The sequence below is a fragment of the Lagopus muta genome, chromosome 17 (assembly GCF_023343835.1).
Source record: "Lagopus muta isolate bLagMut1 chromosome 17, bLagMut1 primary, whole genome shotgun sequence".
Lineage (NCBI taxonomy): Eukaryota > Metazoa > Chordata > Aves > Galliformes > Phasianidae > Lagopus > Lagopus muta.
Genome location: NC_064449.1, coordinates 8,641,139 through 8,668,878, shown reverse-complemented (window position 1 = coordinate 8,668,878; position 27,740 = coordinate 8,641,139). Strand labels below are relative to the sequence as shown.

The window sequence follows — 27,740 nt, the reverse complement described above, 5'->3', positions numbered from 1 at the left end:
TAAGTGCCAGCTGCCATCGGTGAAGGATCTCTGTAGGAGATCCCTCCTTTGTGGAGTTTTCCCTGCAAGCCTTGATCTTCAGGGATGGGTGAGCTCCTTTCCTTTTTCCATTGTAACACCATTCTATTGCACTGGTGCCTTTGCTACTACACTCCTGTGTTGCCCTATTGACCTTTCTGATTGTAACAACTCTAAAATAGAGGACCCAGTAAACAGCTAAATTCACAATGTACTTGGGAAAGAATTGCTCAAGTATGAATGAAAAGAGCCTGTTCATTCTGTTCTCATATTGAAACAGTTTCAGATAAGTAACGGTAGGAAATGTAGGACTCTTGAATCCTAAATCTGGCTATAAACAATTACTCAAAAATCCCCATCATTATTTTATTTGTAATGTTCTTGTTGCTGCTGGGTTATATGGAGTAAAGGTATCTTCACTGGGGAAGATGTTTGCCTTTACTAGGGCTAATTTGGGGGCATCCAGCTCATTGCAAAGCATCTGCCCCGAAGTTAGTCTCTTTGAATCCCAAGGGCTTATGAAGTGTAGTAAAAGTAGCATATTTTAAATGAGTGCTGAAGGTAGTGGCCATGGAGGAGGTAAGAAGGTAGAACAAGTGGTTATCCTGAGTGCTGAGAAATCTTTACTGATGTCAGTGAAATTTGTTGAAGGCTTCTTGAAATAAAGGGAGGAAATCATAAGCTAGTGTGTTCTTTCCATGGAGGTGAGCATTATAATCACAAATTGTGCTGCAGCTGAAGGCTGGGAAAAATCTTAGATTTACTCTAAAACGTTGACAGCTAAATGTAATGATAAAGGCCTTGACTGAAGAGTGTCACTGCCTTTCTCCTCCCATTGCTGTTATGTGGGAGTTCAGAGCAGTTTATTATGTGGTGACTTATTTTCTACTTTTCATCTATTGATTGGGAAGAACTCCTCTTTATTTTATTTAATTCTTGCTTTTGTCAAGCTGTCAGTGGATCTAACACCAGCTGCTAACAGCGACAGCTCCCTAGAATATCTTAGGTGCAGGGGTGAAGTTGTTTCTTACATCTAGGGTTGCAGATACACATAATTCCCCTTCTCCCAGCTGCTAGAAGCTATAATCCTCAGTCTTGATCAGATGGCTCTCGAGAAGTTGTCAGTACATCTGTCAGTCAGAGGATGTCAAAAAGGGTACATGAGAGAAAGAGAAGAATTTGTGATACCGTGTGTCAAAGTCTTACTCTAAGGCCTGTACTGAGTGAACCAGGATTTCTTTTTTAATTTTTAACAGTCTTGCCCGCGGGGATCTTTATTCCCTATTCTGGGAGTTTGAGAATGGGTGAGAGAATTTCAGTCTCCTGGTTTCTAATCTCTGGGCTGACAAGTTTTGCAATGTGACCTTGAGCACATTATTTAAACTCTCAACATCAAATTCACCACTATTTTTGATCTGTGCAACCTCAGTGTCGTCTTACTGAGAGTGTAACCTGTTTTCAATTCCCTAACAAGTAATCCCAAGATCAGTGTTTGTTTTTCTCATAAATATTTTGCAAAAAAATTACTTTTTTTTTTTTTTTTTTTTTTTCTTCTTCTCCTAGAAGACTCTATTTCAAAGTACCACCAGTGGCCAAGCACTAGGGTCTGTATATTTGGGCCTCAGTATTTCTGGAGGGACTGTGGATGGAAATAAAGGCATAACTATAGACCTACAGGCAAAGAGTTATCCCATATATGGCATTAGCTATGTGGAAAGAAAAAATTAGCTATGTGCCCACTGGTTTGTTGTAGGCATTCTGTTTTCCCTTCTAATTTCTTAGGAATTAAAACATAGGTTTTCTCCTTTTCCAGGCATCTTCTTGAATCTTTCATTTTCCTGAACAAGTGCAGTGATGGCAGATTTCATTGGACGCAGAGAAAAGAGGAGCAAGGTAGACAATCTTTGTCTGGTAAGTTACACAGCTGCTTTCTTATTCATTTTCGAACATCTGATTCAAAGGGTGAAGGATCTGCCAATGATTTGGAGACAATTTTTGTCTTCTGTCTTCTATTGCTCTATCAGAATGTCACAGCTTAACAGTCCCACTGCATAATGAAGATGGTATTTCTCACACTTTTCCCTGTCATTAACTTCTCTTATTCTATTTAATCAATAGAAAGTTTAGCAATTGCAATATTTGCTATAGCAAAAGTTGCTATTTGAATGCTTACGTTGTTAGGCCAGGAGAACAATAATTTCCTTTACGTGTTGTACATCTCTTGATAAGCTGAATAGAAAATAGAATCATCAGATCATTTATCCCCACAGGAGGTGATGAATAATCATAATTTTAAAAAAAGCTGCAGTTCTCTCTGCTTCCTATTGCATTTTGTTTCTGATTCTTTGCTGCCACCACCACCAAGATGGCAGCCACCATTGTGGTCTTTGCTATGTAGCATTAGAGTTGAGAATGAGAGTTTTAGAGCAGAAAAGGGGGGGAAAAAACACCAATTAATCTTTATTATGAATGTGGTTTTGCCGCACCTCTACTTGGAGTAAGTAACCCTTAGTAACAACTTTCCTATGTTCTCAATGGCATGTTGACTTGAAAATGTTTGTTAAATCTATCCCCCTGGAGACATTCTAATGATGGAATCAAGTGACAAAATCTGTTTTTCTTTTCTTTGTTCTCATGTGTATGTTTGCATCTAATAATCATAGTTTAATTTTCAAGAATGTATATTCGCTAAACCAAATTCTCAAATAGAACTTTTCAGATGTCTGTGTTTGCAATTGGAAGTTCACTGGGGTATATTGCTGGATCTCTAGATAAGAAACATAGAATGAAATACTGATTAATTTGAAGAAGTGAAAATGAAATCTGTTACCGATCTCCTCTGTCTTCTCTTTCAATGTTGTTGAATATTCTGGCATGCTTTGCAGTATATTTGATGTCAGATGAGCAAGCGTAAAATTGGAAATTCATTGGGGAAATGGAAGAACACCAATATTCCTGTTACTGAAACAACACTAAGTTACTATGACAAATATTATTATGAATATGGAAAGGAAGAAAGATTGTGTCTAGGTACTTGGAATGTGAAATTGTTTTTCTTTTTTCCTCCATAAAAAGGAAATTCAGCAGCCTGCCCATGAATTTGAAATGTTGATCTCTGAAACCAATTTTATCTTCAGAAGACCTACAAGCTCATTAAAAATATTAAAATATATTTCTCCCTTACCTATCCCAAAACTTATTTTTAACCTTTTTACTGTTCCAGGTAATCACTCAGTCCTAGAAATTACACCTAAAATTCCTATTAACTCCTGTATATGCAGGATTGATGCTTTAGCTGAAATTCTTGTCTTGCTGAAATGAAGGTAACTCCCTGTGGTTTCTAACTGAGTGGGGATTCCACACTTAACTTCTTGGTTATGCATCCTATACTTCTTTGTATATCTTGTCAAGTGTTCTAGTAAGTGTGGGAGGGACTGTACAATGGAACGGAAGATGTCAGCCTGGGCAGCATTATGTGCAGTGCTTTTGTAACAGGAATCAATAGTTCAGAGCAATCACCCACTCCTCAGTGAAGAGGACAACTCTCAGGCAACTGATCTTCAATATAAAAAAAAAAAAAAGTTTCTGTGGTACATCATCCCTGGAGGTGCTTGAAGTTAAGTTGGATGGGGGCCTGGGCATCCTGATCTGGTGGGTGGCAAACAGCCCATGGCAGGAGAGTTAGAACTAGATGGTCTTTAAGGTCCCTTCCAACCCAAGCCATTCTATGAAATTGAAATAAAATTTTCCTTCCACCTCTTTTTGTAAGCTTGCCTGCTCTTGTAATAGAATGGATTGCTGTATAAAAAGATGTACAAGCAAGCATAAATTCACTGACATTATGGTCAGTTTATGGAACTCATATTCTCAGGAGGTCATAAAATTCTCTATCTGTCTTATTAAGGAAAAGCCTTCGTAACATTGAAAGTGTTAGCAGAGAAGACCTCAAAATGCATTCCTTGTTTCATTCTTCCCCTTTAGATCTTTGCTCGCCAGCCCTACAGCTTTGCATACTTCAGTCCTATTTGTGTTTCTGCCCTGTGTGAGAGAGGATGAAATGCTTAGGATTAGTATAACCCCTGAAATTACAGTGATTTTGACTGGGGTTCTTTTAGAGCAAGTCCAAATTTATACGAGCTGTGCTGAGGGAACTGACCTTTTGAATTAGCATAACTAAATGCGTTTAAAAATCCAGCTCAGGCTACACTGGCAATTTTCTCTAAGGAACATGACACAGTGTCAGTACTTCTGGGTATGGTGTGCCTTTTGGTTCACCTAGCTTATATGATTACCCTCTTCCCAACATGGACTATGTGCTAGAGACTTGTTGTCCATTATGTGTTGCAGGTCAGAGGAGTGTCACAATATTTAGGTTATTTTTACCAGCATATTTTCATAATGCATTGTATATGACCTTTAAAAATCTGCAGGAAAGAAAGCTGTGCTCATCAACTCTTTTGTGCAGGCAGGATAACTGTTTTGTGATTTATCCTTCCTCTCTGAGCATCCCAAGGCTCCCTGCCAGCTGTGGTGGTTTTTCAGTATGCATTTCCCACCGTGCCAAAATTCCATCGTAATGTCTTAAGGTCTGAGAGAGGATGAAGATTAGTGATCCTTTCTCTTTGTGCAATAACTTTGACTTTGGCTCCAAAAAATCTGGTTAGTTGGCGAAGACAAACTTGGACACATTGCTTGCCAGAGATGCCCAGCTGTATGTATGCCACCTGCTTATCCATGTGCCATGTGGGCAGGCTGCCATTTACATTGCTGACTGTGTGGTGAGATGCGTAATATAGGGCACTGCAGCCAGACACAAAGCTGAGAAGCTTTTCTGTCTCTCCCTTCCCTCTCCCCTTTTTTAGTCAGTTAATCTAATATCAATACAAATATGAACAAATTCAGGATTAATTTAACTAAGAGCTAGTTTAAGCTAAATCAAGATAAGTTCCACTTTCACTGAATCAGGATTGTATACAGGAGATGTATGCTGGCTTAGCTAATTTACTCCTAAACACAAAGAAGCCAATTCATGTAACCAGCATCAAAGATACAGGAAGCCATGATGGAAGACCATCATGGTGCTTTTTTTTAACGTGTACTGTAACAAAAACTGTCTTGACATTGTTCCCACTGTAGTATCTAGAAGTCATCAGGGTGCAAAATAATCATTAACATGAGAATGTGCATCTAGCAAAAGCCACTCCATAGACAGAACACGTGAAAACTTACCAAATCTTCAAGAAGCTTGGAGAGCTTAAATCCTCGTTACTTGTAAAACTGTGGTGATAAAGAAAGTGTTATAAAATAAGTATTCCTAAGAAATACAAGTATTATATCATGTTCTCCACAGTGAAACTGCAAACGTGGTTTCGTAGCTGGAACACTTTTTACTTACAGTCTGATACTTCATGAAATGCTGTAATCATTTTCCATGTATAAGGGAATATTATGCCATTTGGTTCCTAGAAATCTCTGCAGTAAACGTACTAGAAACTCATTAAGTCTTACTAAACACTTCCATATTAAATAAGAGTTATTTCATATTTTAAGTAGGTAAATGGGCATGACATGCCTAAGTGACTTGTGTAAAATAATACATCATGTTGACAACTTCCATGGCATGTAGAGTAGCAAGTCCTCTCTTTGCAAAACAGGGAACACTGATAGATTTTCATTACAAGAACACTTACTCTTTTTTTAACCCCAAGTCCAAGGAGCATGGAGTAAATCTACTGTTTAACTGTGTTGGTTCCTTTTGCCTAATGCTTAAAGGACTATGTCACATACAGTAAATAACTGTAAGATGAAATCCCTACCAAGGTAACAAGTGCCAAATAAAATATATTAGTCAATAAAAAAACTATTAGAAAGCAAGTACTTTTAATGTGATTTACTGCAGCCTGAAGCCACAAAATAGCCAATAGAAGGAAAGAAAATTGCACTGTAAGAAGTAAAGAGAACCACTATTTTTATGGTATATGTTGGAAAATGAAGGAAAAGTAATGAGTAGGTATTGGTTGTAGCCTGTTAACATTGTTTTTCAGAGGAAATTCCTCCAGTATTTGAAAGCGTGAACACCAATAAGGTAGGGAAGCTTATTTATTATGGTTAAAGACTCAAGCATAGAAGTTATTTTCTAATTATCTTACTCTGCTTTCCACTGCTCCATGTTTGTCAAAAGGATGTTTTGTGATGTAAGTTACTCCTTGATATGTAGAAGAATGTAGGGATTAAAGCAAATTTTGATCAATTAATGGTAATTATTGACATGACAAATTAACAAGGCCTAACATGTGACTGCTTTTTAGAAGCTGCTACTTGGGGTTGGGAGCTGAACTTGGAACAGGGACATTGCTTACTGGGGCACAAAACCACCATTGGGGAAATACAGGTTCTGTTCCCACTTTGGGCTGATTGGTGATTATGGGAATGTCGCTGTGTTCAGTTTTCAGACTTGATGAATGAGAAATGTTATCTCCCTTGTAAATTGAGAGTCAATGAAAAAATCAACGTAATCACTAGGTATCATTAAAGAAAGGAAACGTTGTTATTTTCAGGATCCATAGTAAATCCAAACACAAAATGCTACCGTTGAGAAAGATTTCTACTGCCACGAAACAAAGTATATTTGCACAGTAGCTTAAAAGCAGGAAATCTCCCAGAGGTAAAGCTGATAAAATGTGTATAAATAGCATGTTAGTTTAGCTTTTGGTCAGTGGCATAGATTCCTTTATAGATTCACTCTCATAGAAAAGGAAAGAAGAAAATGTTTATCTGAAATGTGTTAAATGATTGTGTGGAGACTGGAGGGGATGGGGGGGAAAGGATGGCAACATTGTCATATTTAAACAGTCCAGTGTTTACTCTGGGAAAGACAAGTGTCTTGTATTTTTAATTAGTATCATGCCACTAGAGTAAGAAGATAGAATCCAAACAAAGGCAGCGCAAAATAAGAGCTGTGTGTATTGAACTTGTCTACAATGTGACAAAATAGTTCTGGAGCTGCTCTGCAACTGAGAATTTGCTCTATCAAATAGTTTTACCACGCTCTTTGTATTTCTTGCAGTTTTAATGGGAATGAATAGGAGGCCTTACTCTCAGAGCATCCTAAAATACCAGATTGGTGTTAGTATGTTAGGAATGGGGTGATAAAAATTGCTCTCATGCATATTACTCTTAAAATCTACTAAACCTAATCAGCTTTTTCCTGATAAGAGAGGCAACCTGGCACAACTGGCTGTTGAAGAAAAAAAACTATGGATTATGGAACAGTACTTCGTCTGTGATTTCGTATTTTCTATTCTGGCTATTGCTTTAGCTGAGTTTTGTCCTGCTCTCCTTGAGCCAGTGAGACTCAGAAGGAGCACGGAATGGTTGACTCAACTGCTGAGCAGAGCTAATGCTCTAAAGCCAAGGTGTGCTGCCAAGATAAAATCAAATGCTTGTAGGATGGCAGATTACCTGCTCCTCTGGTCCAGAAAGGATTGCCTGCATAGGAATAAAGAGGAACTGAATTCTAAGTGTGGTAATGGAGTTCCTAGAAAAGAGGGTGATGATGGCAGATGGCAATTTTTTAGAGGTTCTTACTGATCGCTGACTTTGTGGAACTGCTTCTACCACAGCCTTGATCCAGTCTTGCGAAGTCAGCATGAGTGTGGTTTAATAATTCTGAAGAAAAGGCAAGGTGGTGTGTAGGAGCTTTGAGAGAAGAGAGGAAGGTTGAGATGCTGCAGAGCAGATGGAGTATAAAACAGATAGTATGCCAGGGCAATTGCTCTGATTTTGCCACTGGCAGAGTAAAGAGTTTATGTCTGTTAAATCCAACACATTGCATAAAGCATGATCTGTAAAACTTGCTGTCTCATACAGCTGATTGATGTGAAAATAACATCTGGATTTTGCAGGAAATCTGCATTGGTTTTGACATTAAACTAATGATTTTCATCCATTCTAGGAAGCAAATGAATATGAAAGTATATTTGGAAAAATAAGAATGGTAAAACAACAGGATTATCAGCTCAATTTGAAGTTCATTCTGCTTCTTATCAAAATGCTGTGAAGACTGTAGACTAGATCTTCACCTGATTGAAAATGAATCAAAGAGGTTATGCAGGATGATACCAGCAAGGCATCTAGCTTGTCTTTCATTGCTTATCTGACTTGGAGCCATAAAGTGATTGAATAAACACATGCAACAAAGTATAATATTAACAAATAACTCTTGGGAGATCTGCATTGGTAATTTTGGTGATTTATTGAATGCAGTTCTAAGGAAAACCCAGCAACCATCTTCAGCTTTGATATATTCTTTTCATCTTCAGACAGAAGAAAGTGGGATATAGCAAGTGTTCATGTACTACAGGTATTCCTCATTAGAAACGATAAAAGGAGGATTAAAAAAAAAGTCATGAAAATTCTGCCTGATTAGAAACTAAGTAGGGATCTGCTTGACAAAGGGAGGAATCAAATTCCCTTGGAATGGTTAGCATCTGAGAGTGTCCATTCAAAACGTTTATATTCATTTCCTTCTGCGTTAGCTCCTGCATTTCTACTTCATACCACCCTAGTCTGTTGGTTATTCTTGGCTTTTACACTCTAAATAGCATTCTTTATAAGGCCTGATGCATATAGATAGCCTGGTTAGACCTGTCTTCTCACTGCCAATCTGGCATAAAGACTGTAGGCATTGTTGCCATCAGTACAACATCAGGTAGTTTCACCTGAAAATGCAGCAGGATCCTAGAGAGTATCAAGTTGCAACTGGTATGTATTGCAGCTGTCTGAATTGCAGAGTAATCCAAGTGATGTGTTGATGCATAGGTGAAAAATAGAACTAGTAGGAAACAGAGATCTGTGGCAAAAATTGGCCTTTAGTTGCTCTGCTATGATAAATGTGGCCTTGCAGCCAAAACTAGATGCAATTCAAAAAGACTGCATGAGCCAGCTCTCTGCTGGTGCTGGCTGAGAAAACCAGTGAAGTATTATGTTCATTGGCATTATGGCAAGAACAAAACAACAACAACAACAAAACAACCAAACAATAAATTGCATTTGGGATCTGTGATAGCTTTAGTGGTGCAAGACAGTATTGCCTTACAGTTGAAAAAAAAAAAACAACCCACTAAAAAAAAAAACCCACTACCAAACCATAGAAAACATTATGAAATGGTATAACCTTAGGATGATTAACTTGAAAATAAAGGAAGATTCTTTTAAATATGCCTAAGTACATTTCTCTTCAGGAGTTTAAGGGATCAATATTTTTCCTCTGTAACATTTTATTGCATGAAAGAAGAGATGTATTTGAAGAAAAATAAGGTATAGGTAGGTTTGAATTCACCATGACTGTAGCTAAATGTAGGTTGAAAATTACAGCTGGATTATAGATTCTGGAACAGCACCAATGGCTATAAGTAAAGTTACTGAGCTACCATTGGAATGACTGGGGAATTTTTGGACCTGTAAACAGCACTGGCTGTAGATGTGGGCCTCACGCCATGTTTTGCCCTAATTCTCAGATATTCTTGCCATCCTCTGGATAATTCTATTAAAAGAGAAATCATTATCAACTGCCTACTAAGAACATTATGTGAATTAATAATGTTAATGGGTATGTTGTGAGGATTATCCATGTGTTCAAATTCCCTTTGAAAAAATCTGTGTGTAAAGTGCTAAATAATATGAATCACATTAACTAAATTGTAGGCTGTTGTGATATATTTAATTAATAATCTTCAATAAGAAAATATGTTAAATATGTTTAAGATACTTGCAAGTTCTATTTATATAAGAAATGCTGCATTTTCATTTTGGACAAAATTCAGATCTGTGATACTGATACTCTTGGAAAGGAATTAAAAATTTTAAGTAAGGGCACCAGACCTTTTGGAACTCATAAAATGCTCTGAATTAAGGCAGGGTTTAAGTAGGTTAGCCAGATCAGGTTTATAGTAAGAAGACCTTTTATTTAATATAAAACTTATTTCCACTCTAAAATGATTTGCTATCATTTTTTGCAAAGAAATCTGCTTATTCCTTCTCAGTTGGTCTGTTTTAGCAATATCATCACATGTGAGCCTGGTTGAAAGGTAGGTCAGTGAAATGCAGAATGTTTAACAAGTGTGTGCACTAATAATGTACCTTTAGCAGCGCTACCCACAAAACTAGAATGTTTGGTGTCTGTCTCCATTGATCCCCTCCTGTGCATGGTGTCACATCAGAATGTTTTGCACACTTGGCTGGAGAATGAGGATACTTGAGTTTCACCTGATTTCTGGTGGTGATGGGTACAAAAGCACAGCCACTGAAAGGTTATTTCCTTCTCAAGAACAGAGACATGCATGTAGAAGCACAGAATTATTAAGGTTGGGAGAGACCACTAAGATCATCTGCTCCAGCCATCAGCACAACACCACCATGCCCTATCCATGTTTCTCAGTGCTGCTTCTGTGCTTTTCTTGAACGCATGAGCTCTCCAGCAGGGCAGCTATCACAGGCAGAAATCATTATCCCTGAACATGTGCATTTGCTAATGTAACTGCTATTTACAGAGCAGAGTGTATGCCTGTATAGCACATCATTATTGTGCCAAGAATCAGAAAGATATTTGGTGATTTTCTGTTGCGTAGATTTAAAGTCGTCTCACTTGCCCTGCGTTCTGCAGGTTTAGAGACAGCAATTGTGCTACATTCTACCATGTGCCCACAAAGTAAATCTGCAATTCCAGCACATGAGACTAGTTTACAAGCCAGCTGGAAACAAGGATAAGCAGTTTTCACCTGCTGACCCCTGTCTTAAAGTGAGATTATTTTGTCACATATAAATAATCCTTTCCACCTTCCACTTATAACCTGAAAATGATGAAAGCTCAAAGCTCGGTGAGTGGCTCTGTTCCATTCTTGTCTTGTAGCAGCCTATCTGACTGTACTGGAGTGTTCTTCATTTCAGACTGCTCCAGAGGTGAAAGCATTCTAAAATGACTTTTATAAAAATCTTTAGCAAATTACCATTTTGGTGCATCTCTAGTACACAGCAACTGCAGCAAATTCTGACAAGCACTTTGCAGGGATTACACGTAACTACTTGAAATCAGTTTTCATTACCACCTGTTCTCTGAACAAGAGGTACTGAGATGACTCGGGTAGATGCGCAGAGCTGCTTACTGCCTCGTGTTCTGCATGGTTTCTAGATTCCTTTTGCCATTATCTGAGAGGCACCATAGAGGTGTCAGGAATTGATATTGCAGTCAGAGGCTTTCGCTCTTATTATACACACAACCTTTATATTAGATTAGATCCCAACATTAATAAAACATTGAATGTAAGTGCAAGAATTAATACAGTGCAAGAGCAATTTAAAAATGTGAGGCAATTAGTCAGCCTTTTCTTCAGCTTGAAAAGATTCAACTCAATTTCCTATTGATAGATTGCTTCCAGGAATGCCAGATCAATAATGTAAAGTGTTATGGGATTATAACAAAAGGCGTAGTGCTTAATAAAAGCAAGCTTCATAGTGGGTTTTGCTATAATCCCCCTGATCTGAGATATGGTGTCCTGTTTGTACACAAAGGCTGAGTAGCCTGTGCTGACTGACAATATAGATGGTTCCTTCTTCAGACTGCTCAGCCATAGAGAAAGAATTGATCTAGATTATCCAAAAGCAATCTCAAGTTTCCCGTGTGGCTTTAAGAGCTGTACAAAACGGGACTTTGATACTGGGCACAAAGCAAAAGTTGCCACTTTCATTACGTATTTCTAGTATGATAATATTCAGAGAACAAATTCTTATTTTTCTTAGGAGAAATGCTAGTTCTGCAGTAGTGGCCAGTAGTTGCTTCAGGGTATACTGTCAAACATATCATCTTGGAATATTTACTACCATACTGGAAGAGAAAGAAAAAAGAATCTGTTATCTAATGTGACATTATGGGTTCTTCAGAGGTGCAGATTGATGTACACGCATGTGATGTATGTGCATAACTCCATTAGCACTAATGGGAGTTAATGGGTACAGCCTGCTAGAAGAGAAGAGGCTATTTCTCTAAGTGTCGCAGGCTAATAAAAATGACATTTCAATTTAGATGTCCAACCTTCAATTTAGGCAGCAAGTGCTTCAGATGAATATTTTGACAGCTACAGTACCATAATTAACTTCAGGCTCAAATTGATTTGTTTATGCTTTCTATAGTTCACCCACAATATTTAAGACCTTGATTCTGTCCAATGACTTCAGGTGAAACGTCCACTTGAGTTTAGAAGCTTTGTTTTGTGGGTATAATGCATTAAAAGGATATATGTCTTAATTTAAAGGCCCTTAAATCACATGCCTACTGAATTTCTTAATCATTTTTAACAAAATATTTTAATTGTGCTAGATTTGTTAGGGTTTTTTTTGGCAGAACAGAACAAGCAGGAATCAGTTCATGCATATCACCAGCATTTTGCATAATCAGAAGAGTTGTTCACCAAATTCAACAGATACTGAAAGCTGTGCAGAGCCACTGAGAACTCTGTGGTATTCTTGTTCTGGAGTTACTGGAACTGTGAGGGAGCAACGAATGGAATAACCACACACCTCTCTGTCTGCATGCCTGACACACCTTTCAAAGGAGATCAGGGCAAGGAAGAAGGTAGTCTCTCCTTTAGAGATGTGCTTTAGAGATGTACTCTGAAATGCTTCTTGGGTGTGTTTTTCTCCTTTTTCAGTTCCTAGCAGTGATCTCTGTAGGATCTTGCCTCATCAGAAAAAAAGTGAAGATTTATTAAATACCAAAGAAAATTACACATATCGTGTTTATTTCTTCTTGATGCTTCTCTGACCTTTACTGATTTTTGTTTACCTGGCAGCCTTCTGTGAAATGTTATTTCTTACATTTAACTCCATTTTATTTTAGCCACTCAGCTAAAGAGAGGGCTTGGCTTGTGGCTGTGATGTTGAGCTGTAACTGCCATTCAGACAACAGAAATATCACTTTGCAAACTGAGCTGTGGCTTGGAGTAGTTAATAGATTTTGTGGTGCACTTCATGAATTTGATTATTTTAGCATTCATGACAGTAATTTAAAAACGCTTCAATTAGAAGTGTTTTAGGACTAATGACACCAGTTTTTCACAGTAAATATCGGAGTAACCATTGCCAGCTTCTAAATATGGCAACTTCCATGAGGCAGAGCAGCTTATGGAGTATCAGTTCTACCAAAGTAGTTTAGATTGCCCATAGGCTTGCAGGGGGTCATCTTAGAATTGTTCCTGGGATGTTTACTCAGCCCTGATGCCCATTGCTTGTGATATGATCTCTGTATAGTTCCAATGAATGTTAGGGGGACTTCTTGAGGAGTAAGACGTTATTCAGTATTGCTGAGGCAGAGTGATCAGGCCTGAAGGAAGTTAGTCAGTGTTACAGTGTTCCCGTTCTTTAAAATCTGGTAACCATTCAGGAGATTTCCAGTTTTTAAAGATAAATAATGCTAGAGCAGTGATGTAAAAAATACAGTTTTGCTAATTATGGAAGTAATGGAATTTTATTTCAGTTTAGTGCTAGAAGGAAACAACCTCAGCCATGAAAGAAGTCAAATCCAATCAAATATTAGGGATGCTCTTTGTCCAGTTTAAGTTATTAAAAAAATCATCTAAATGTTCAGTTGTTGTTGGATGTGATGGTTTGTGTTATGAAGACATTCTTTTGTTAGGCTGTGTTAATATACATGCAGAAATTGATCGGCTTTGATGTGATTTACCATTGTTTATAGTACAACTAGTTAATGGCCTCTCTTTTCTTCTAGTAAGTAATGTAAATGAGCAGAATATTAAATCCTACACTATATCCATTAGGAAATCAAGCAGTTAGACAACTGCAAGCAGTTTAATCCTTAGAGCAGTTTAAAAGCTTTTCCATTATGTTATTAACTACACATTACCAAAGGATAATGCATAATGGCAGTAGCCTTCAATATCCCAAGCTATACAAATCTGAGTAACAAAAATAGTTGACATGGCTTTAAAACACCCATGAAGAACATTTGCATTAAAAAACATACACGTCACATTAGCAATATTGTCAGAAGCTATGAGATCTATGTCATGAGGCTGGCAATGGAGAAGGAATAGCTAATTGTGATCAAATAATTCCAGGTATAATTACAGTAATTACAGTACCACTAATGTTATTTTTACTATTTTGAAGAATTATTTTTCAGTATTACATGTGTCTTACATGAGACTTTTCAGATTTCCCCATTTTCCAGACTGAAAATGTTAGAGTGAAAGGCAGATGTTATGGAAGATGTAACTTTGTTGCATTCAAATACTATATTCTCTGTTTAATTAGAAGCGTGCAACTAGAGCCTTTGCCCTTCTGAAAATAATGCAATTAGAGTCACAGTGCAAGTGGCCAGCAGCTGTGTAAGAGGAAATTACTGTCCTTGACAATCTTATTTTGAAATGTTTTTCAAAGTCATTGTTGAGATTGTTTTGCTCATAAAAAAGGGCCATAGCTGCCACCAAGGAATCTTTATGCACTTCATTCACCAACCTTAGGAACTAATTCATACCTTCATCCGCTTCTCCCCTCCACCTACTTCCCACTCCAGTACCCAGCAAAGAATATTAGTGTTTCATATGAAAAATAGGTTACGTGTACTCCTAGATGTACTTTTTCCTCCAGAATTATGTCCTGTGAAATGGATTATGAATGTTAAGCAAAGTTAAAACATTTGCAGAGAGTTAAAGAGCAGTAATATAAGATTAGGTTGACCTCACGCTTAGAGAGATTAAAAGACTTTCATTTATCCTTTGATCTCATTTTTGTTGCTGTAAAGATCTTTATGGTCAATGTTACCGAGAATTATCGCTGTTCTAAATTACTGTTCAAATTTTCAGCAATAGATTCCGTGCAGAAAAAAAATGGTCTACCATATAAACGGCAAATACACTTTACTCATTTCAACCTTCAGTTTTAAACCACAGCACCAAATTCCAGAAAATGATCCTCACTTAATTAGCCCGGAAGAGAAAACTGCCACCCTAGACAGAACAACAGAAACTGTTTTCTGTTATGTTACCCAGTAGGGGAAGTAAAATTCATTTGGGTAAGACCTTACTACAGTAAGGTTCTGCTGGCTTTTGTAGGCGTTAAAGGCTCATAACCTCCAGCTCTAGGTAGAGATTTGTGTTAGAGCTCTCAGCCAAACTTTTGCTCCTTGTCGTAGTGTCAAACAGCTCCTTTCCTTTCACCTTAAAAGTGGTGAGATTTATAATGCCTGAATGAGGATTTGGACATCTTTTAATGGGAATTTCCTGTAATTCTAGCATCCTCTCAAAGACTTTGCAATCAGTTTAATTTCATAAGTTGCCAGCAATCCTAAAATGAGTAGTCACTAATTTCTGAATAAAAACTCAATGTGATCTCCCTGAAACGTTACGAGGAATTAAAATTGACAGTGGCAGCAGCGGTGTTATCAATAAGTGCAGCCAAATTTTAGTGAATTTCTTGAAGGTGCACTGATTTAGGGAAAAATGTATGACACCATTCCTATGATTCTGTAGCCTGGTGCAGAGACGAAATGGGGTCCTTTTGCTACCTTGCACAGTGACAGTCTTGGCAGATTTCTTCTTCAGCCCCTCTGTCTTATCAGTCCTGATGAACTGTACCACCCATAGGCTCAACAGCTATGTCAGCAAGTGCAAGTTAAAAGTATGTTGTACTGTTGCACTGATGTTATAAACTAAAGAGAAATAAGAAGAGTCTTACTTAAACCTTTCTGTTTTAGAACCTTTAGAAGCTTCAAAGCAAATCAGTAAGACAGCAGTCCATGTAATCCTTTAGCCAAAGCCTGTAAAGAAGCATGTAAAGAAGACACAAAAAGTGCTTCTTGTACTATCAGTTGTTTGCATGAGCCATGTGTGTTCTTATACCCTCCTTTTGTTGATGTGTATTTGCTTTTTCTTACTTCTCTGTTCCATAAAAATAAAAAATCAGTTATCATAAAAGAACAGTCTCACTAACAAGACCTTAAGTTTCAGTCAAAAGTGAAGCTAAGAAAGCAGAAATACTTTCTTTCATATAATTTTAGACTATATTTTTGCTTTTTGTGAAGTGTTTCCTTTGTTGTGAAATACCTATAATTTCTACTTGCTGTTGGTTTTCTTTTATTCCTTTCTGATAGTAACAGAGGAAGAAGCTTTAATTGGTTTCACCTTGCAGAGTGGGTGACATTTTTCTCACTCCTTTAGGGGATGTATTTGTCAATTAAGTAACTTTGAGTGTTTGGGGAGGAACGAATTTCAAGCTACTGTTTATTGTGCAAATGCAGCATGTTATCTTAGGTATCGTAGTGACAGTATATTTCCTTTATATATTTTTTATTTTCCAAAGAAAATCGCCCTGTGTGGCAGCAGCAGCAGGCTGTTCTCATCTCTTTGACATTCTCTGTGAAAATAGGCTATGTATTCCCTGGGAGGGCTTTTGAAGGGCCAAGCAGTCCTATTCCATCTATGTTTGCATAAAGAAGTAGCAGGGTGTAAGAAACCTTGTCTGTGTTTTCTGCTTAGGTCAAATTGTTAATGTTTGCTGGCTGGCTCACAGATACAAATTGCATTATGTTTTCTCCTATTCTTGGATGGTTTTGAAGGAGCCAAAGCAATCAGGGAAGGACTCAGTTCCAGTGTTCTCACAGGCAATTTGCCTGCAGGCTGAGGAGTGTGCTTTTATGGTTTCTTTTTTCAAGAGAAGCTCTTCTTTTCTTGCTAGAAAAATACAAATACAAACAGTCTTTTTTCCCATTTTGCTATTTGGAGAGATCTTACTGAGTTAATGGTTTACTTGACTTTCTGATCACTCAAAAATCTAAACTTTGGACCAGACCCTTAAAAATACTCCAAAACTACCTCAGAAAAGAAACATTAAGATTGTCATAGGAGCAGTGGGCTGCAATGACAAATTCAGTCAAAATGTGTTCACTCCAAAATCAAAACAGTGATGTCTGTGTGATTTACCTGAAGTTTATCAGCAGGAATATCTCCTGTTCAGCAAAGCATGTACCTACATTAATGCCATTGTCTGCTGTAAATTACCACTGTCTCTTTGTTCCAGATTTTCCTGGTTAAGTTTTGATCAACTGCAAAGCATAGAATATCGGATCCTATTATATTCAGCTCTTCCATTTCTCGTGTTCCTTCTTTCCTTCTTCTCGCACTACGTGTGCATATCTAAAAATGGAATTGTTTTATATTAAAAATATAAAGCTCTGAGGGTTTCAGTTTCTGTTGCATTCACAATTGCTCACTCTTCTGTTTGTGAGCAATCATCATTTAACATAGAAGTGAACTCAGATTTCCTAGAAAGAAAAAAAAAAGCTGCTTGATGACAGAATGTGTTTTCCTGTAAATCACACAGATGGAGCAAGACACAGTGATTGTAATGCAGGGCTGACATTCTTTTACACTGTACAGTCATCTAATATTGGTTGCCATAAACACTATAAATCAGTGCACAGTGTAACTGTGCAGTGCAGTTTAAAACACCAGACTGTGAGCCTGATGCAAGATGCCAGCAATAAAACATTTACCTCTACCTCAGTTACTTGTTTACAGCTTGTTTGTTGGGTTTCTAAACTTTCTGGTGGTTCATGCTTGACATCAATCGGTATGGCAAAGGAAGCATAAATGGGGAATGAAACAGGCTTCCAGCAGTTGAGCACAGTCAAATAGATTCTGGCAGACCGTGGTTGATGTAGATTGCTTTCACTTCTTAAAGCAATCTAAAAGTAATTTTTCTTTTTTTCTTTGCATCCTAGAAATAATTGCAAAACAGTGTTTTGATGTCTGATATTAGAAATTCCTGTGACCAGAAGCTGAAATCACTCACTGCTCATGTTTCCTAATGTTCTTCTGAAGCTGTATATGTCAGTGTCATTTGCAATCCATGGGACCAAATGGATGATTCTTTAGAAGTTTGATACTTTTACTGGTTTGGATTGACATCCAGGAGTTCAGAATCTTTAGATTAGAATCTTTCTTCCCATGTCCTCATTCTCCAAGCAGGGAGGTAGGGTAGCTGTGAGGAGTTGGAAGTAAAGGAAATCAGCAGTAAATACAGCAGCTCTTAGTGATGAGTTTTAGAAGTGCGGAACTTGGTCAAGATAAAGTTGTTCAGAGCTTATAGTTTGTCACCTGCAAGCCCAGCTGTGACCTGATTTCAGGGATCGTATGAGCTTAGCAAATGTGACAGATAAGGCCAGAGAGTGGCAGAGAGAGGGGATAACTTTGTTATTTTCATGGTAAATTTGAATTCTTGTTATAGGATAAAAATAAGGCATCTCAAAACCAGTAAGTAAAAATGTTAGAATTTAGACTTTGTCATCAAAAGCAAAAAGTAATCATTAAAAGCTTAGTTACAAAGGCAAGTTAACAGTTGAGGAATTCTCCTAAAGCTGTACAAAAAGTCCTTTCTATCCTTCAGGCTTGCTAAGCATTCTAATCTGTATTTGGGGGATTCACGCTGTGTCAGTCTCTTATCTTCAGCTATGTTATAAATAATTACTGCAAACTACTTATTTTAGTAAACACAATTCTGGTGAAACACTGCTGGTTGCAACATTATATGATGTTCTTGAGTCTTGGGAAGAAATGCTTGTTTGCGTCAGGTATTAAATACCAATTCACCACAATTAATAGTAAGGAAATTAAGTGTAGCTTGATTTATTGCTCCAAACTTCATGAATGTGGATGAAATATTTGAATTTTTGGGGGGGGGCAAGTAGAGATTGAGGGGGGAAAAAATGCCTCACTCATTGCTAACTGAAAGCTTGTATCTGACAGTATTTTTCATACTCAGCAATTTTTTGTTTTGTTTTGTTTTTTAAATTATTTTATTGTATTTTTAAAGGTAATTTATTGAATGTTTTCCTAATTAGGGAAATGGGTTGAAATTAAATAGTAGAGGATTCGGTTTGTTACTCCATCTTGCAGGCTACCTTCATTACTATTTGTTGCTTGTTGGGTATATTCTGTAAATCTCAGTTGTTTTCCATAAAGGAGGCATGAATACAGGTACTTTCTATCCTATATTTTATTGCTCCAGATCACCTTCTTCCTCACAGAGTTTCTATTTTATATGCTCTTATTTACAGTTCCTGCACATCACTGTAAGATAAATGAGAAATTCCTGAAGACTTTATATGGTTCAAGTTAGTCTGGTTTAAAGTAACTCCTTTATCAATAATGCTGGTTAACACATAATAGTTTTATCACACACTCCCAGTTCCAATCTGAATATGTTATGATTAGCCACATCATTGATCACTATGATGCACAGAATTCATAGGTGCAAATATTTTAGGATTGCTGCTACTAGATTATCAAAACAAAATTTGGAAATATAAAGGTAAATTGTTAATCTTGACCTTCTCTGTTGGTTCCATTTTCTTTGTGTGTGTTTTTTTTTGTGTGAGTATACACACACACAGACCAGATTCAAAGTCCTTAAAATAAAGGAAACTAATGACTAGAAAATGTGAGGCAGCTGGTGAGCTCCTTATAAATCAGCTGGATAGTTACAGTGTATGCAAATTTTGAATACAGAAAGATCATGATGGATTTTTCACTTCACAACTCAAAAGTTCCTCTGGTAGAAATGAAATTAAAAGGTACGTTAAAAATAATGCAACTCCCAGGTTTTGGCTTGAATTGAGTAAAGCAAGTAGGTTCAAAGAGTGGCCCCCACTACTTTTTCACCTCATTATAAGCATTCATTTCACAAAACATTAGAGTGCATACAATTGTGCTCTGCTCTAAGATCTGTTCCAATTGTTCAATACAATAGGATGAGTTAATGGAGTGACAAATTCAGAAGTTCCTTTTTACTGATGATTTAAAACTGCCACATTTCTAACAATTGATATATATTTAATTCTTGCGTAGAAGTTATGGCCCACATCTATCAAAGCTCTTTAGAAGGAAGAATAAGAGACACTGAGTTACATTCTTCTAATGTGGCGAGATGAATTCGAAGCACCAAAAGCACTGACTTTTGATAAGATACTTTTGAAAGATACAATCTCACTTATTTAGAAAGCAAAGATGTAGACTTGCAGAAGGTTGTTCAAGAAAAATGTAGCCACATCCCTGTTGTCTTGACTCTGAGCCCAGGATTCCAGCAGGATTCTAATTGTGCTTCTGTGCTTGTAAATTAAATCATGTCATGCATGCCAGTAGCTTAGTTTGTTTTAGGCAGCTGGTCTCTCTATTTGTGGAAGCGTTGTGGAAAAGAAAATCAGATTTCTTTTTTATAGCCTGGTGCACTTTGTCTGTTCTCTGAAGTCAAGGCATTTCTCTACTACCTCCCTTATTGATAAGGTAAGTTTTGATATTTAGTTAGGCGAAGAAAGGCCTCTTGCTAACGATCATCTTGAATCAGGCCTTATGATAAGTAGGCCTGTTAGAGCAGTAGATATTAAAGATTTCTCAAGTTAACTTTGACAGCCACAGAACTTTATCTCCGGTATACGCATTTTTGAAAGCACATAACAGAAGATACAGTAGAAAACTAAGATTAATTAGATTCTGCTGAGCCAAATGGCATTTGACACGCATTACACAATATCTGCATATGTTATTATGACTATGAATAAGTAAATGCCATTTCACATTTCCATTTGCAGCATAGTCCATTTTGAAGCACGCTAATTACATAGACATGGCATCTGTGTGTTTTTTCAAAATGTCAAGGGATGCAGATTTTTATTTGCTTGTGTTTTTAATCACTTCTTGCCCGCCCTGTTGGTTACATGTCCTTGTGATTGAAGGAGTGGTGTTAAGTGAGGCCAGTATGGAAATTCAGTATTGAACAAAACTATCAGTTTGGTTTTCTCTCCCATTATGTTTACATTTGTCTGACAAATCCATCAGTTCACAGTAGACCTTGAATTGAGACCTGCTTCTTTCTTCTTGCAGTATTCTAGCCTATTTTCTCTCTACTTTTAGTTTGCTGGTGTAAGTCTTGAGGAATAATCTTGGTAGTATAGCAGTGATTTTAAAGAAGTTAATTTTGTAACGCTTAAAATACTTGAGACACACTGATTTAGAGAAAGAACTAAGACAGATTTTGTATAACAGGAGACTGTAAGGATACTTTCCTGGATGCTGTGCAAAACTATTTCCACAGATGATAAATTTTCATATAATGATAAAATATTTTCCTCTGATTAGGCTAATTATGGCAGATGTTAAACAGCAGGCACTAAATTGCCATTTAAATTGGTGAATCAGGTTTGGGTATATTCTGGTCTCCTAAGATGTTGCCCAATATACTGTATGGGCCATCATTATTGATTTCAGTTGGCCTTAGAATACCAGAAAAGAAGTAAGAGAGCTAATACCATGACAGTACTAAGAAAGCTTAGGAGGACAGCATGAAGAGGAACACCAAGAGGAAAAAAGAAAATGGAACTGATAGTATGCAATACATTTGATAGATACGACTAATAACTGAAGAGGGAGTAATTATGTCTCCAAACAAATGTTTGTGGAAAGTAGGTCACATCAAATCAATTTGATCCATTATTTTACAAGGTGATAAAATGTTTGAGTGATAAAACTAACCCCCCACCTGTCCTGCAAGTCATGAGAGAATTTACATTCTCTACCAGTCAAATAAGGTTGTTTGTGTTGGTTTGGTAAAAGACATGGTGCTGTACAACCAGGGAAGTCCAGCAGGTTGCGTTCTATTTTCAACAAAATAAATAGTCATGCTGGTTACTTTTAGCTTTATATCTGTGAAAATATGCTAAAATTCTGTATTTGTGGAAGAAAAAATTCCTTCTGAAGCACTGTAGTTGTGGTGTCTTCTGTTCCTTCTTTAATAAACATGCTCCTGAATGTCAGGCTGCATCATTTCAGTAAGTTCATAAAATTCCAATCATCCTTATGCAGCAAGATGCATAAATTCATATGAGTTTTAAGTAAGTCATCAAATTGTTACTTGGGTTGGTATTTATCTTTTATGTGTGAGCTGCTGAAAAAGCCAGCTTTATTGTTTAGACCTTACCTATCTGTAGTCATCCATACTGTTCAATAGAGAGCAAAGCTGACTTTTGTGATTGGGTATCAACATATGCTACATAGCTTTGAGCTGTATCTTCTTTTTTGTCACAGCTTCAGGCTATTCTTAGCTCTCTCTGTCTATAACTATCCGCTTCGACCAGATGAAGTTATCAAAAGGTTATGTCAAGGTTTAAGACTGGGCTGGATTCTCAACTGTCTACGCACATCTTTTAACCTGTGCTCATCCCCCATGTAAACCTGTAGGCATTTCACTTTGTAATAAGTATAGAGAATTCACCAGATAAGACAAATGAAGGGAGAAGGAAAGATTATCTTTTAAATTACTGTATTTTCCCTGTGGTTTCACAGTCAATAACAGTGGTCAGAACCGTCTAAAGTCCAGAAGTCAAAGTCAGAGCCTGGAAGGATGGAAACACTGAGCTTTGTGTGTTGACAGGATATAGAACGAAAAACTGATGCAACAGTTTATTATAGCTTGACTTTTAGGCTAAGACTTTTAGGCTAAGAATTAATTGTACATATGGTATGATAAATATACCAAACTATGTTATATATATATAAACATACGTAATGTATAGTGCATGTAATACATCTATTGAAAAAATAGCATTTCCTTCCATGAGAACATCCTTAATTTTGAACGCAAAGCAGTCTAATTAAGCAGTCTTCCTGTTTGGAGATATATATAGATATATATATAAAATATCTGGATTTAAGCATTCAGAAAAATTTCACTGTAATCACTCTGAAAAAGAAATTTCCATCTCTACTGGCTGCGTAAGTACCCAGTGTGCAGGTGCCCAGGCTGTCTTGTTCTGGAGATGGAAGACACAACTATGCATCCAAGGGATTTCAGCTGAAGAGGAAGGCAGCAAACTTGCTTGACTGTCTGTTCACGTGGTCTCCATACTGAATTTCATGTGAACTGGCAGATTAACGAGAGCAATCTCACAACTTCTGACCAGATATTTTAACTTAGGGATACACATCATCCATTTTCCTCTTGAAGGACTGAGTTCAGCCTCTTTCCATTTTCTTTGGAAATAGAAGAGTTTGAGCCCTGGACGAAATATTTGTTAGACATCCTGGCCTTTGTGCATTGAGATATATCAACCTATGATGAGGATACAAAATACCAGGTTCCCAATAAGAAGTTACATTTTCAGAGTTCAGATTGAGAAGGACAGATTTAAGCATCTGAATGCAGAGCAGAATTACAATTTGAATTAAATCTCTCACATTTTTATAATTTTGTCTAAATTTAATATAGAGTTAGAACATCAGTTTTATTTAAAGACTTTAGAAATAAATCTGATGTTGGTTTAACTTGTAACATCTGGAAACAGATCATGACAAAGGTCATTACTCCAGTTTTGTATCTCAAATATGGAACATCTTTTTCACTGCTGCTCTTCTCACTCCTCTACCACCCTGGAAACTTGGAGTACTGCTCTTTACAACAATTGCTGCTAGCAATATGCACAACGTTAGAAGCTAATGAATGTTTTCTAATGGTGCTTGCATCACATGTTGAATTCATCTGATTTTACTATAGAATCAGGTTGTTGTCTGAGAGATGTTCTGTTTTGGGAATCATTGTATTGCTGTTTGTGGAAACTTGATTCTCCAGTTTCAGAATAAATGCAAGAAACTTTGCTTTGTTATTAATTAGTAAGAAAACAAACTAGCGAACAAACTGACTATTGGGAGAAACATCTGGGAAAATTATATACCTTGTATGAGTTCTGATATAACTACTGTGCCTTCATCACCTAAATGTCAGCTACCTAAATGCTACTATTAAGAATTTGTTGAGGAATGTGCTGTTTCAGCAAGTGCTGATGTGTGTTGATAGATAGATACCTATAAGACTGTAGAAACCTTGTCAGCTTCTCACCTCACTCCATCTCATAGCTGACTCATATTTCTGTTCCTCATAGAATGTCCTGTGCTCTTTTTTTCCAACTAATTGCATGTATTTAACTGAAAATCAGATCGTGCAAATATAAAAACACAGATTGTAGTAGACAGCAGCTCTTGGGGTGCGCTGATTAGCGCTTAAGCAGTAATAGTACTAATAACATTTCCTGGATGTTGCTGACATGTTACGTTTCCTCATAGCAAGACGTTTCAGACAAGGGAATTAGCAGCAATATTGGAAGAAAGGGTTGCCTGGTAATTAATGTAAATAGTGTGGTTAATGACTCTGCTAAACCAAAGTGGCATGTGATTGTAATGGAAATGCTACACCGGTTGGAAAACAAGATATTAATTTAGAACATAAGGACAAGAAGAAATAATGTTTGGGGACTGAGTAAAGGGCATTCGGCTTCTCAAGGCTCATTTCCTTTTTCTGTAGTACTCCATTAACCACAAGATGCTATCATGATTTTTAATGACCCCAATGTTTTTGCCTCAACAGCTTTGTCTGGTTGAAAATTCCAGACACCTGTGATGGTGGTTCACATGATTGATAGCAAATTTCTTTCTGCCTGCTTGGATTTCATTCTTTAATTCCACATAAGAAATTCATTGGGAATCATAATTATACAGGAAAACTTAATTCCTTTCTGTCCTCTTCAGTAGCAAGTGTCTGAAACTGAGACACATTTACACTCATGCTTTACATGTAATGGCATTATATAATTACATTTTACTGAGTAATACTTTAAATCAATTTTCTAAGGCAACATCCATAATTTTAAGGAAATTATTAGTACTGAGGTTCCTAGTTTTATTGATGAGATGCTTTAGTATGAAGGTAATTAAATCTATGACAATTTAAACCATCTTACAAATATAATTTTCCCAAGAGATTCCAGTAGGACTAAGATATGAATTGTAGTAGTGTCATAAAGAAGACTTTCCTCTTGTTGTTACGTATTTAATACTTCCTGTCTGCTTTCTAAGCTGTAATGCACAGTATTTTTGTATGCTGGAAAACAACTGCCTTAATTTATGCAGATTGTGAAAAAGATATCCATAGAAGTCCTGATTTTGTACCACTGTAATTCAAAGATGAATTTATTTGTATTTACATGTTTATGTTGCAATCTTGTCCATAAATGCCAATCAGGTGTCATAAAAATCCTGTCAAGGAAAACATCTCTATGCTCTTGCAGAAGACTGTTCATCCTGTTTATGAGTTGTCTGGAAAAAATCCACCAGTTGGGCATAATGACTGAAATGTATCAATTTCTAAACATTTAGTCATAGCTAGTTACCAGAAATTTCAAAGCTGGCCTTAATAAATGCATATAGTACTTCACGCATCACTTGTTGCAAGCAAGTTTTAGGCTTCCCCTTACAGAAACAGGGCTTTAATTGACAATCCCTGGTACAAACCTTGTGCATATCCTTGCTTTACTTAGGTATACAATAATTTTAAAATGTAATTAAATAAATTTTTAGACAAGTGAGACTGTAGAAATTAATTACATTTTGTCAGGAAACTTAGAATATTTCACTGTTTAGTGGATGATTCTGCTCGTCTTTATAGAAGTAATGATCCTTACAAAACATCTGCCGATGAAAGTTTATCCTGTGCTCAAGAAGAAAAGGGAGAAAGAAGAAAGGTGTGGAAGGAAAACTCACCTTTGTCAACCTGAAAATGCATAGCAGAAGGTGATTTTTGTTCCTCCAGAAGTCTAGAAACTATGTTTTTTGTTTTACTGAGGGGTAGAAACATGTTTAGAAACAGAAAGGAATGGCTGAAAAATTGAGTTGTTCTTCTCTGCACATAGCTACAGAAAATCACAAATTTATTTTGAGACTTGTGAAAATATATAAAATTCCTTTGTTTCTACTGCATGTTGACATGCGCATAACAACAGAGTCCCCTGGACAAAAATCCAGCATATGTACAACTGTAAGGTTAAGGCTTACTCATTATAACAACTCTTATGGTTTTGGGGCTCATACACATCCTACCATGATCTGAATAGGATGCTGTAATCAGAAGATGTAGAGATAAAAAAGGGCAGTATATAAACAACAAACAAACAAAAAATTTTCCTTTTTCCAAACAAGCTGTATTTTGTGAAATAAACTGAATCTGTACTACAGAAAAGCATGCGACAGATTCACGTAACAGATTGCTTTAGGACTAGATGAAGATCAGAAAATGATGAACCCTACTTATTATTATGCCCTGTATACATTATACGAACCATTTGGATGTTGACCTGAGGGGTTATGTCTCATAAAAAGCAAAGGATTATCAGGCATACTGAAAAACACTGATAATGGAAATTGCTTTTTTTATTAATCCATGCTTAAATTTTCTGTTTGTAATTCTTGTGACCTAAATAATTGTTCTGAGGGAGCCCTGAGTGCTTTATAAACTGTGTGCACAATCTTTGTTTACTCTCTTCTTTCGGAAAGGCTGTACCACCTATTACTAACACACCATTAAAAACTGTATATCAAGTGTAGAATAAATTGTCCACAGTTAAGCTGCTGGTGTTTTTAAACTGCTGTCATCAACAGACTTCACATGGTCTTATCTGTGGCATAGTTCTGCTGTTGGCAGCTGTGGGTGCTTAATAATGAGTCTTTGAGGGCAAATGGAGCAACTGCTGGTCAAAAGAGTAGATTCGAGCACTGCATGATAAAATAGAAAATGTAAAATTAACAAGGTATATTCCCTTTCTAACAGACTTATTAAAAAAAAACACCACAAGACCCAGCCCAAATTCATTGAAGTCAGTGGAAACCTTTTTGTTGACTGCAGTTAATTTTGGACAAGACTGAGCAAAGCTGTGAACGTTGTTATTACACCTGGCTAGTACTTATAATATATACTTACATATATACCTTTTATATTATCAGGAGAATGACTGAGAAAATGCTGGGCAACTGCTATTTCAGAATTAACCCTTCTAATGTATTTATTGGGGTCTTGGATGCTCGTATTTCCTTGTCACTTATGATTACTTTGTATATTTTAGAAATTATTGCAAAGTGAAATTATGATAGTGATTGTCTGCCAGGAAAAGTTAAGTTTATTCATTTTTCTTTTTTTTTTTTAATGTTCTGAGTGTGTAAAAATTGAAGTGTGTGAAGGTGAAGTGCATCTGAAGTGAAATAGGTGGGTTCCTTTGTATGGGTGAAAGAGAAAGATATGTAATATTGCTGTAAATATCAACTCTGAGCAGGTAGAAATGAGTACTGTTTGTCTTAGAAAATTCAAAAACTGAACTTGAGTGTCCAGCAGAGTTGGTAATCTTCTTATCTATTGTAAATTACACACCAAAAGCAGTAGAAATAGTTTCTGGGACTTGGCAAACGTGCAGTCCTTGGAAGAGTTTTGATGTGCTTGTTAGAAGTATGTTTCAGTCCCACCTGTGGTTTCTGCTGGCTCTGGTATTCTTCACTGCCTGCTTTAAACAGTTACGGAGTATTTCTGTGCGTGCTGCTAAACAGGGGCCATCTATCATTTTGGAGGTGGTGACGTTATTCCTGTGTAGAGATATATCTTCTAAAGCACTTTAGGATCCTTTGGGATGAAAGGCGCTATTTAAATCTGAGACTTTATTATTGTCTGTCCCCCTTTACAAATAAATCATCTCGCAAAATGACTGTGGAAGAAATTACTCTTGCATAAATGAATTCATCCTGCTCTCCCACAGAGAGATGAGAAAAACTTTATAATAACTATCAAAT

General features: G+C 36.8%; 1 long non-coding RNA gene across 1 annotated transcript; it reads left to right on the top strand.

Annotated features, from left to right (window-relative positions):
* On the top strand, positions 1 to 26,429 carry LOC125701723 (uncharacterized). Its single transcript, XR_007380342.1, has 3 exons — positions 1 to 88; positions 1,832 to 1,929; positions 22,859 to 26,429. It is a non-coding gene; the product is annotated as an uncharacterized LOC125701723 (long non-coding RNA).
* Positions 26,430 to 27,740: the final 1,311 nt, after the last annotated feature.